We start from the raw sequence: 9,687 nt of genomic DNA, 5'->3' as shown, positions 1-9,687 counted from the left end.
TGTCCCTCCACTCTGGTATGTTTTAATTTATTATCATTTTGATAACTCCTCTTTCACACCTACTATTTCTTTACTCTTTTCTCTCTTTCTGTATTTCCACCGAATATTGGGCTTTCTGGTTTAAGTACTTAATTATTTTATATTTTCTTCTATATTTTCTATCTCTTTATAATTTTAAGTGTCTAAGAAATTATTTTAAATTTCAATTCCAACTCTTCTATTTATTTTTATTGTATAATAACCTATGCATTTTTTAAAACGTTTAAACATTTTCTAAATAATTCTGTTTATAATATTCTATTCAGGTTTTCATGGATGAAATATTGTTTCTCATCCACCAAATATAAGGTACAAAAAGGCAAGAGCTATTCTACACATATACCAAGTACCGAGAACAGTGACCAGCATAGATGTTTTATGCTCTGCTTAATAAATATTTGTTGAATGCATAAATAAATGATGCTTCCTGGAAGACTCAGTTATAGTTTTATTGAAGTTTTCAGCTTATTCCTACTTTGTCTCTATCTCATTTAGTTTGTCACGTTGTTTGTTTTCTCTTTTTGTCCTCATATTTCATGTAAGATATTTTACTTATAAACAAAATAAAACAAGTAAATGGTGAAACTTGGATATCTATACTCAAGAGTGAGGCAAAAATAAGCTGACCAGAACTATCTGTGACATGAGCAGGACTTGTTGCATAGTGGACATCACCACAGTGTGACATGATGGGGAGCTTGTTGTCTCATTCTCTTTGTCTTTATCAGTATCTGTAAATGTTTTCTCCTGGGCTGGAGAGTCTCTTTATAATAATATTCCTTTAGAATAACATTCTTTTTTAAGAATAACATTCCAGTTTTCTGTCAATGGGCTAGAAGCCTGGCTTAGACAATTTGGGAAGATTGTTAAGGGAAGAGAGCTGTAGAAGTGGGAAATACCACAGTACTTCTGAGATTAAAAAAAAAATTCATTTTCAGGATAGACTGCTATCATATCTTTCAGATTTGTGATCTCTGGGTCAAGGATATTGTTGTGCATCTTTATTCTTCTGGGTGGATGAAGGGAATTTTCTTGACAGCATGGATTTTGAAATGGAAACTTGGTTCTAACTATTCATTTTATAAATTACAAAAAATCCACTCGATTTTCAAATCCAGCCTGAAACCCTCAACCTCAAAAGTATCTGGTACCCCCAGTTTCTAACTGGCTTTGCAGAGTGAATCAAACTTCTTTCTATGTTTTTTTTCCTATACGAACAATCAGGCTTACTCATTCTCTAATCTATTAAATCAGCTATTATCCGTCAATCTGTTTATTCAAAAATTTTGTTGACAGTTCTAGTCTGATGTTTTCTCCCATCTAATTTTCTTTGTTTTTGTGGGCTTGTTCTTTATTCTTGAATTGTCATTTTAATGGGGTTTCAACAAAGAGGAGAAATAAATGTTTGTGTTTTAGTTACCAACTTTACAGAGAAATTCTTATAAACAGAAAGAGACAGAGAGAGAGGGAGAGGGAGAGGGAGAGAGAGAATCTGAAACACGACCATTGCTTAGAACACTACTATTGCAAGCAATGAACACACCTGTAAATTGTTGTTCTGTAGCAGAGTCATTTACTATTGCACTCTATTTAAGGTTACTTCAGTACTATAAATGGGACTCTAGTGAGTAGGAACAATGATCACAGCACCCAGAGGGAATCTTTTCCTCTTTGTAAAACTTTACATTCACTGTGTCCACTTGAAACTTTCTGCTGCTTTTCTGTTGTTGTTTTTAACTTGAGGGACTTTTCCTTTATACCTTAAATATAGAAAACATCATTATATTACAAAAATGCACTGCTTATAGAATTGTTTAGGTAGTATAGAAACCTACATCTAACTTCTGCAAAAGTCTTCTCCAATCACCCAAATCATTCTTTCTACTTCAATTCATTTTCTAAACTCTGAACCACTAATTCCTTTACTCATATTTTTGCACATTTCAGGAATTAACACTGCTTTTTACATTTATTAAATTTATGAAGTTTGAGTGATGAAAAGAATCTGAAATCAGACAGACCTAGATTTGAATTCAGCATACCCTACTAGCTAATATGACCTTGAACCTATTACCTAATCTCCCTGAGCTTCAGTTCCGTAATCCTTAAAATGGGAGTAAAATAGAATCTACCTCATGAAGTAATCATGAGCCATAACATTTGATAAACTGAAATAGTTAGTAGTCTGTTTCCTAGGAATCATTTTGCAAGGGTAGATAGATAGAAGGTATCTATCAAAAGGTAGAAAATATATCTATCTTTTGATGAACCTTGAGGTTCAATCTTTTTTTTTTTTTTATTTATTTAACTGATAAAGCTGAGAAATCCCTAAGGAGAAAGACAAGATAATCAGCAGAGAAACAGAATGGAAAGGAAGTCTGAACTTGTTAGGCCTGGTTGGAGACAAATCATTTAACAAGTATCCTTATTAACTCTTGTCTTTGTTTGTTTCTTTTTTTTTTTTTTTTCATGGTTCAGGACAAACATCACCTAATCTGAATCTGGTTGCTTTTCCTAATCATGTTAAGCCCCCTGAGAAGTGTAGTAAAAAATACCAGTAACAATTTTGTCAATATCTATCCAGTGCCTTAATGTGCCATGTATTATTAGAAGCATGGAGGGAAAACACAAATACAACTATTAAAGAATAACATCATGTGGCCTCTAGGGCTTAACTACTTGGACTAATGCATTGCTCTATGGTTTCAGAGGAGGAAGGGAAATGCAGACTTGAAGGGATGGTGAGGCTGCAGTTAGGGAGTGGCCTTAAGTCATGCCCAGAAAGATGTCCAGGTTTTGATAGACTGAGAGGGAAGCATTTGAGACAGAGAATATTTTGAGTGAAGATCCAGAGAGGAACATGAACTTGGAAATGCAGGAGACTGACTGGCTGTTAATGTTGGAGGAAACCACCAACCATGGTGGACACCTGAAGTGGGCCTAAGAATGTGCAATGATTTGAGGATATAAAAGAACTTCAGCTATGTTCAAGATCACAGAGCCAATTACTAGCAAAATCATAAACCCATCCTTTAGTCCAGGCCTCTTTCTAATTCTTTCTTTTTTAATTAACTTTTATAATTAACTTTTATTGGAGTATAGTTGCTTTACAATGTGTGTTAGTTTCTACTGTACAGCAAAATGAATCAGCTATACATATATATATCCCCATTCTTTTGGATTTCCTTCCCATTCAGGTAACCACAGTGCATTAAGTAGAGTTCCCTGTGCTCTACAGTATGTTCTCATTAGTTGTCTATTTTATACATAGTATCAATAGTGTATATGTGTCAATCCCAATCTCCCAATTCCTCCCACACCCCCCTTCTCCCTTGGTATCCATATATTTGTTCTCTATGTCTGTGTCTTTAATTCTTTATGCTATGAATGATTTCAAGGTCCCCACAGGGTCTGGGTCAGCATTATATCAGTGCAGATACATAGAAGCCCTCAAACTTAATCAATAGAAATAGGAAATTCAGAAACCCATGCATGGTCAACATGGGTACCTATGACATTGTCCTGATATAACAGCCAGGGTCATTTCTGCAGCCTGAAGATGGGTCTGCTTCAGATCTGCAGTTTTCCATTCACAGAGCTTATGCATCAGACCCCCATGCAATATACTTGGAAGGTGCATATGGAAGACTGAACACTGGTTCCGACACTCCTCATGGCATTACACTGGCCACCTCTCAGGCACACAATAGGTCCCCAGGATGTTTTTCTCCTTACTGCGGTCTACACCTTCTTCCCTTTTACTCATGAAAATGTGAAATACCCCAGTACATTTGTCTTCTATTTATCTCTGTTTCTTGACTCCATTTATTGGTTATAATCCATGTTAAGATAAAGACTAGAAAAGGAAACATCCCCAAATTGTGGGTAGAGACTTGATATCAGGTCTGCACTCCATACTCAATTGCTCACAAATCACTAACCACCTTCTCTTCAGTTTTCCTGAAATGAGTGACTGTCTTCCCACCTCACATGTAAGCTCCTTGTGCACAGAGGCTGTGATTTATGCCTGATACCCACCCTAGGGAAACACAGAGTGTCTGGCCTGGAATTTGGGGTATGCAGGGTCTAATAAGTGTTGACTGATGGATGGATCCTTTGAAAGCAAAATGATTATTACTGGCCAACTGATTATGCTGATGGATGAAGGGAAAGAATGTAAAACTCATCAATACAAGCATGATTGCAGCCTTCTCTGCAGCAATTTCCCCAATTTTGTGTACCCCCACTTCCTCTGGAATGTCTTGCTTGGTTATCTAAGAGAAACTTCACAGCCTTCTCCCCCATGTTGACTCTCATCCCTCTTCCTTCCACTGGTACCTCCTGTAGTTTCTTGGGGTTTGAATTCTTAAAAGAGAGCATGTAAACATTCTCCTGCAGCCTGCTGCCTGCCAGTGCCAAAGGCCTCGTCAGTGATGAGCCAGCAGCGGCAGCGTTGTGCTGGGCTGTGTTTTTGCAAGTACAAGACAGAAAATCCATGTAATTACCTCTGAAGCCCAAGAAGCTGTGCCGCCTGACAGAGCAGCATGTGTAGGAAGTACTTTGTCAGGCCTCTGCTGACTAATTCCCTGCTCCACCTGGGGTTGTGTGTGTGAGTGTATGTGTGTGTGTGTGTGTGTGTGTGTGTGTGTGTTTAGGTGTGAGTGAGTGTGGGCACACCTGTGTCTGTAAATCCCGCCAGCAGTCTCATGGGTATTCAGCTCCAAGGCTCCCACCCCTCCCTGATTTACTAGCAATCCTCATTCTGCTTCACCTCAATTCAGAGAAAATCTGGGCTTTGGAAGGTCCTCAAGAAAGCCTTACAAAGGGGCAGGACAGTTTTCCCTTTCCCTGGTATGGCAGTCATGCAGGATACATACAGTTCTGCTGATCAGAAGCAGAGGAAAATACAGTCTCTGCAGCACATCAGCCATAATGAAGTTCAAGGCTGGGGCATCCTTTGAGTTGGGGAAACCAGACCCTTCCAAAGCAGAGTCCTCTCATCAGCCCCAAAAAACTGTAGGACCTGGACCATCAACATATGCTTTTTGACCTTGCAGCCCCCTGCACTTAAGGTGTTACAAGTTAGCCTGAATATCTAGAACTATCATCTTCCAGAGGAAACCCAGGCTGAAGGAAAGAGACCTACAGAGCCAGAGAAAACAGATGGATGTAGTTCCTCCTCATCCTGCATTACTAGAATTATGGACCTTTGGGCCATTTTTGTAGAAAGACCCTGAGCCTTTATAGTAAATGAACTTCCTGACTTAACCTCGCTGATTGGTAACCGTATATAATGAGAAAACATGGGGTACAGAACTGTGCTGAAAGCATATCTCTGCCACCAACTGTAATTGGAGGCTTTCTCCATGATATTGCAAGCTGCTTATAACACAGAATTTAATATTTTTCTTTTTATTTTTTTTCCCCACTGGTGTATCCCCATCACATTTAACAGTGCCTGGGACTTAGTAAGGACACAATAAATGTTTGTCTAATGAATGCATAAATGGACCATTAAACTTTCTGAGTCTCTGTTTCTTCTGATGGGGTTTAGGATATGTTACCTCAAAATATGGCTCCTGGCATATTGAAGCTGAAAACTTTTGAGAAAACAGCAGATGCAAGAACACCACTCTGATTATCTCCCTGTCCTTCACTCTCCCACCCAATTGCTGTTCTCCCGTGGAACAAGTCATAAAACCCTCCTGTGGGAGGTGTCTTCTCTGTACCCAGAGGAAAGAGCATCCTTATCTCTGAAAACAAAGAGACACCAAGGAGAATTCTAACAAACAGGGCTTGCTACAAGTTTACTACAGTTTACTACAATTACCTCATACTCCTTAACTTGTCACGTTCTTCCACGACTGCCCACTCTTCATAAAATATTCAGGTCTGTTTATTTGGGTCTTCATTTCCTTCTAAAATCAGCTGTGTTATGTAAAACTTACATTAAATACCATTGCATCTTTTCTCCTGTTAAATTGTTTTCATCAGTTTCATTTTCAGACTCAGCCATGGACCCTAAGAGGGTCCAAAAAACTTTTACCTCCCATACACTTCACATAGAAAAACAGTTCAATAATATTCTCTTTACAAGGTTGTTGTGTGGTTGAAAGGGATAAAATAGACATGAAGTTCTATAAATAGGTATAACCTTCTTTCTCCATCTTCTAAAACAGAAGGCCTGAGGGACAATTTCTCCCATTTAATAGTACCCTGGAAATAGTTCTTCCTAGAGTTTTGGCATGTGCTGATGGCAGAGAAAGAAATAACCATAAGGTTAAGTTTACATTATTGTGTAGAAACTAGCTTCTCTCCGTAGCCTGACAGATCAGCTCCAAAATCTATAAGAATCCCAGTAGGACTCCTGGAGATGGGAACATAGAGCAGTGAGTGGCTAGCATCACACTTGCAGCCAGGCCAGTTCTTCTGGATCCCTTGGCTGTCAATTCCTTTATTCCCAAGCTATGCTCTCAATTCATTCCCTTTCCAGTTGATTTGGAGGAAATAATCTGATGAACACTTACAATAAGGGGCCAGAGGCTGGAATGTAACCTCTTACTTAAATATTTGTATTTTTTATGAAGATAGGGCTAATTCAACCAATGGATCAGTATCAATGACATTTAGGATATAAAAGGAAGAGATGATTTTATACCATAAATAGCTGACTGCTTGAGATGTCATAAGAAAAAAGAAATGGTCTACCATCCTACTATACATTGGCCACCACCCCTGTCTCCACTGCACTACAGGCTCGATTAAGGGTGGGTATTGTTGCTGCTTATGAAGCTGGCCCTGCCCAGATATCAGTCTTCGAGAGAGAGCACTCATCATCTTCAAGCTATTTCTTTGATACTCTTCACTGTTTTGGAAACTTTTGTTTTTTTAATTGCAGAGTTATTATACATAAAATCACTGGAAGTAGAATTGGAGGCAGCTATATCAGTCAAACCAGGTCCCCAAAATTCCCCATGGTATGCCTACTAGTTTTGTCAGCTGAGTTTTATATGACTTAAGCCAAAAAAAAGAGCCACATGAGCAGTGTGCCTGGAATTATGAGAGCTAATAATGATAACAATGAATAATACATAAATTATAAATCTGCGTTGTTCCTTCATAGCGCTTTCTCTAAAGGACTTGAGCTAAGAGACGAGCAATGGAGCTCAGTTCCTAAGTGTGAAAGGGTTAATGAAGGCAGAGGGAGACTGACATGGCCTCTCCCCGCTGCTGGCCCAGGATTTAATGACGTGAGAAAGGGGCTTTGCTATACCTCCTAATCTAATCTTGACTCCTAGTTGATCATCTTGATTAGTGAACCAATCATTCTGACTTGCTTGTGCTATTGCGCATGCTATCAACTACCCATTTTGAAAACTTAACCTAAACAAACCCTTCCATTTCCTCATGGTAAATATTTTGGAAGACATTCCGAAATTCCAGATAAAGATAAAAGTTATTTAGTAGGAGGACCAAAACTGGGTGGACAAAAATTTCCAGTTTTTTTTTTTTCCTCATAATAACCTCTACAAACTTAATTTCCATTATCCTTGTTTTGATTAGAATTGGTCAGTGTATTTATTCCCTTCTTATCCCTTTCTTATAGATATCAGTTTAACCTTATTACCAGAAATTATTTCATCCTGCTCTTATTTTTGTGAGTTTCCTTTAAATTTCTAATTTAAAAAAATGGAACATGAGATAAAAATTAAACTTACAACTGAAAATATTAATTATTTTGTGTGAAGAGTAAGTAGAAGCTTGGGAATTTATAGGGCAGGAATGAGGCAAGGAAAAAATGGAAGAATATAAAAAAGATTCATGAAATATCTGCATAGAAACTAAAAAAAATCAGTGTCCACATCAACAAAAATTATTTGCTTATATATTAAAAGTAAACAAATGCATTGAGGCCCATTGACATATTTTGCAGGGAAGCAAACCAACATATCCACTATCTCTATGTTCAAGGAATGTAAAACTGAGTTGATGATGTAGGGCATTAAAAAATCGAAACAAACAAAAGGAGTAACATAATCATAAAAGTGGTGACATGAGATGCATTGGGGGAAATAGATAATTCATTGTTAAATGAAAAGCATTGACAAGAGCTATAAGTTTAGAGGCCTGGGGAGATCTGAGGAAATTCAAGCCAGATGCCATCTCTTAACAAACCCTAGATATTTGACCTGGTACAAATATCATGAAAATATGCAGCAGCAAAAAAGACAAATTCTGTTAAAGTTAGGTAGCATATGCAATTTGGAATTAATCTGATGTAGTTTGCTAATCTTCCCAAACTGTACAGAAAGACGGATGTGAGAAAAGACCAGTAACACCAGCTCACTGGACTGGGTTTTCTGAGGGCACTTCAGGCCGAAACCGGACTAGAAACATAATGGTGAACACCAGAGGTCAGGATGTGAGGATCTTTCTCTGTCTGGTACTTGCAGGCTATGTGGTCTTTGTCAACTAATACCATTCTGACTTTGTTTCCTTTTTTGTAAAGCCAAAATAATAGTAACAATTCTAAATGCTATCAAAAGTCCATGAAATGATTAGATAAGATACTGTATATGAAAGCACTTTTGAATAATTAAGTAAAAAGTCACATTCAGGTATTATTTTTAACAGTTTATTGAATTATAATTGACATAAAATCAACTGTATTTTAAAAGTACAATTTGATATGTTTTGACATATACACCCATGAATCCATCAACTCTATCAAGGTAGTGAACATATTTATCACATCCCAAGGTCCCCTTGTGCCCCTTTGTAATTCCTCTTTCTTGTCTTTCCCTCCACACACCTCCCCAGGCAGCCACTAATCTGCATTCTGTCACCATAGATTAGTTTGTATTTTTTAGAGTTTTCTATAAATGGAAGCACACAGAATGCACTCTTGGTTTTTTTTGGTCTGGCTTATTTCATTCAGGGTAATTATTTTAAGATTCTTCCATGTTACTGTGTTCATTCATTTTTAGTTCATTCATTTTTTTTGCTAAGTAGTATTCTATGTACTCCACAAATTGTTTATTCATTCTTTTGTTGAAGGTCATTTGGGTTGTTTCCAGGTTTTAGATATTATAAAGAAAACTGTTCTGAGTGCTAGTGTACAAATGTTTGTGTACAGGGTAGCGCATAAGCTTTATTTTCTCTTAGGTAAATACTTGGGAGTGGAATGTCAGGATCATATAATAGATATATGTTTTACTTTTTAAGAAACTGCTAAACTGCTTTCTAAAAAAGTAATGCCATCTACATCCACACGAGTCAATTATTTTTAAAGACTTAAATAAAAGGAAAATTATGATTAATATGTAGTTATTATTTCAGGTGCTTTTTATTTTTTGTACAGATCTATATTTCCTTGTAGTATTATTTTCAGCCTTCTTGAAGGACTTCCTTTAACATGTTTTGTAATATGGGTCTCGTGTTGATGAATTGTTTAAGCATTTGCATATCTTAAAAAGTCTTTATTTCACCTTCAGTTTTGGAAGATATTTTTCACTTGGTATAGAATTCAAGGTTGATTTATTTTTTCTTTTCATGATTTAATGTTTTTCTCCAAGGTCTCTTCCACTGTATTGTTTTTTTTTGTTTTTGTTTTTGTTTTTTTTTTTTTGTGGTACGCGGGCCTCTCAC

Source organism: Grampus griseus, assembly GCF_964374135.1.
Source record: "Grampus griseus genome assembly, chromosome: 12".
Classification (NCBI taxonomy): Eukaryota; Metazoa; Chordata; class Mammalia; order Artiodactyla; family Delphinidae; genus Grampus; species Grampus griseus.
This window is presented reverse-complemented; position numbering follows the sequence as displayed.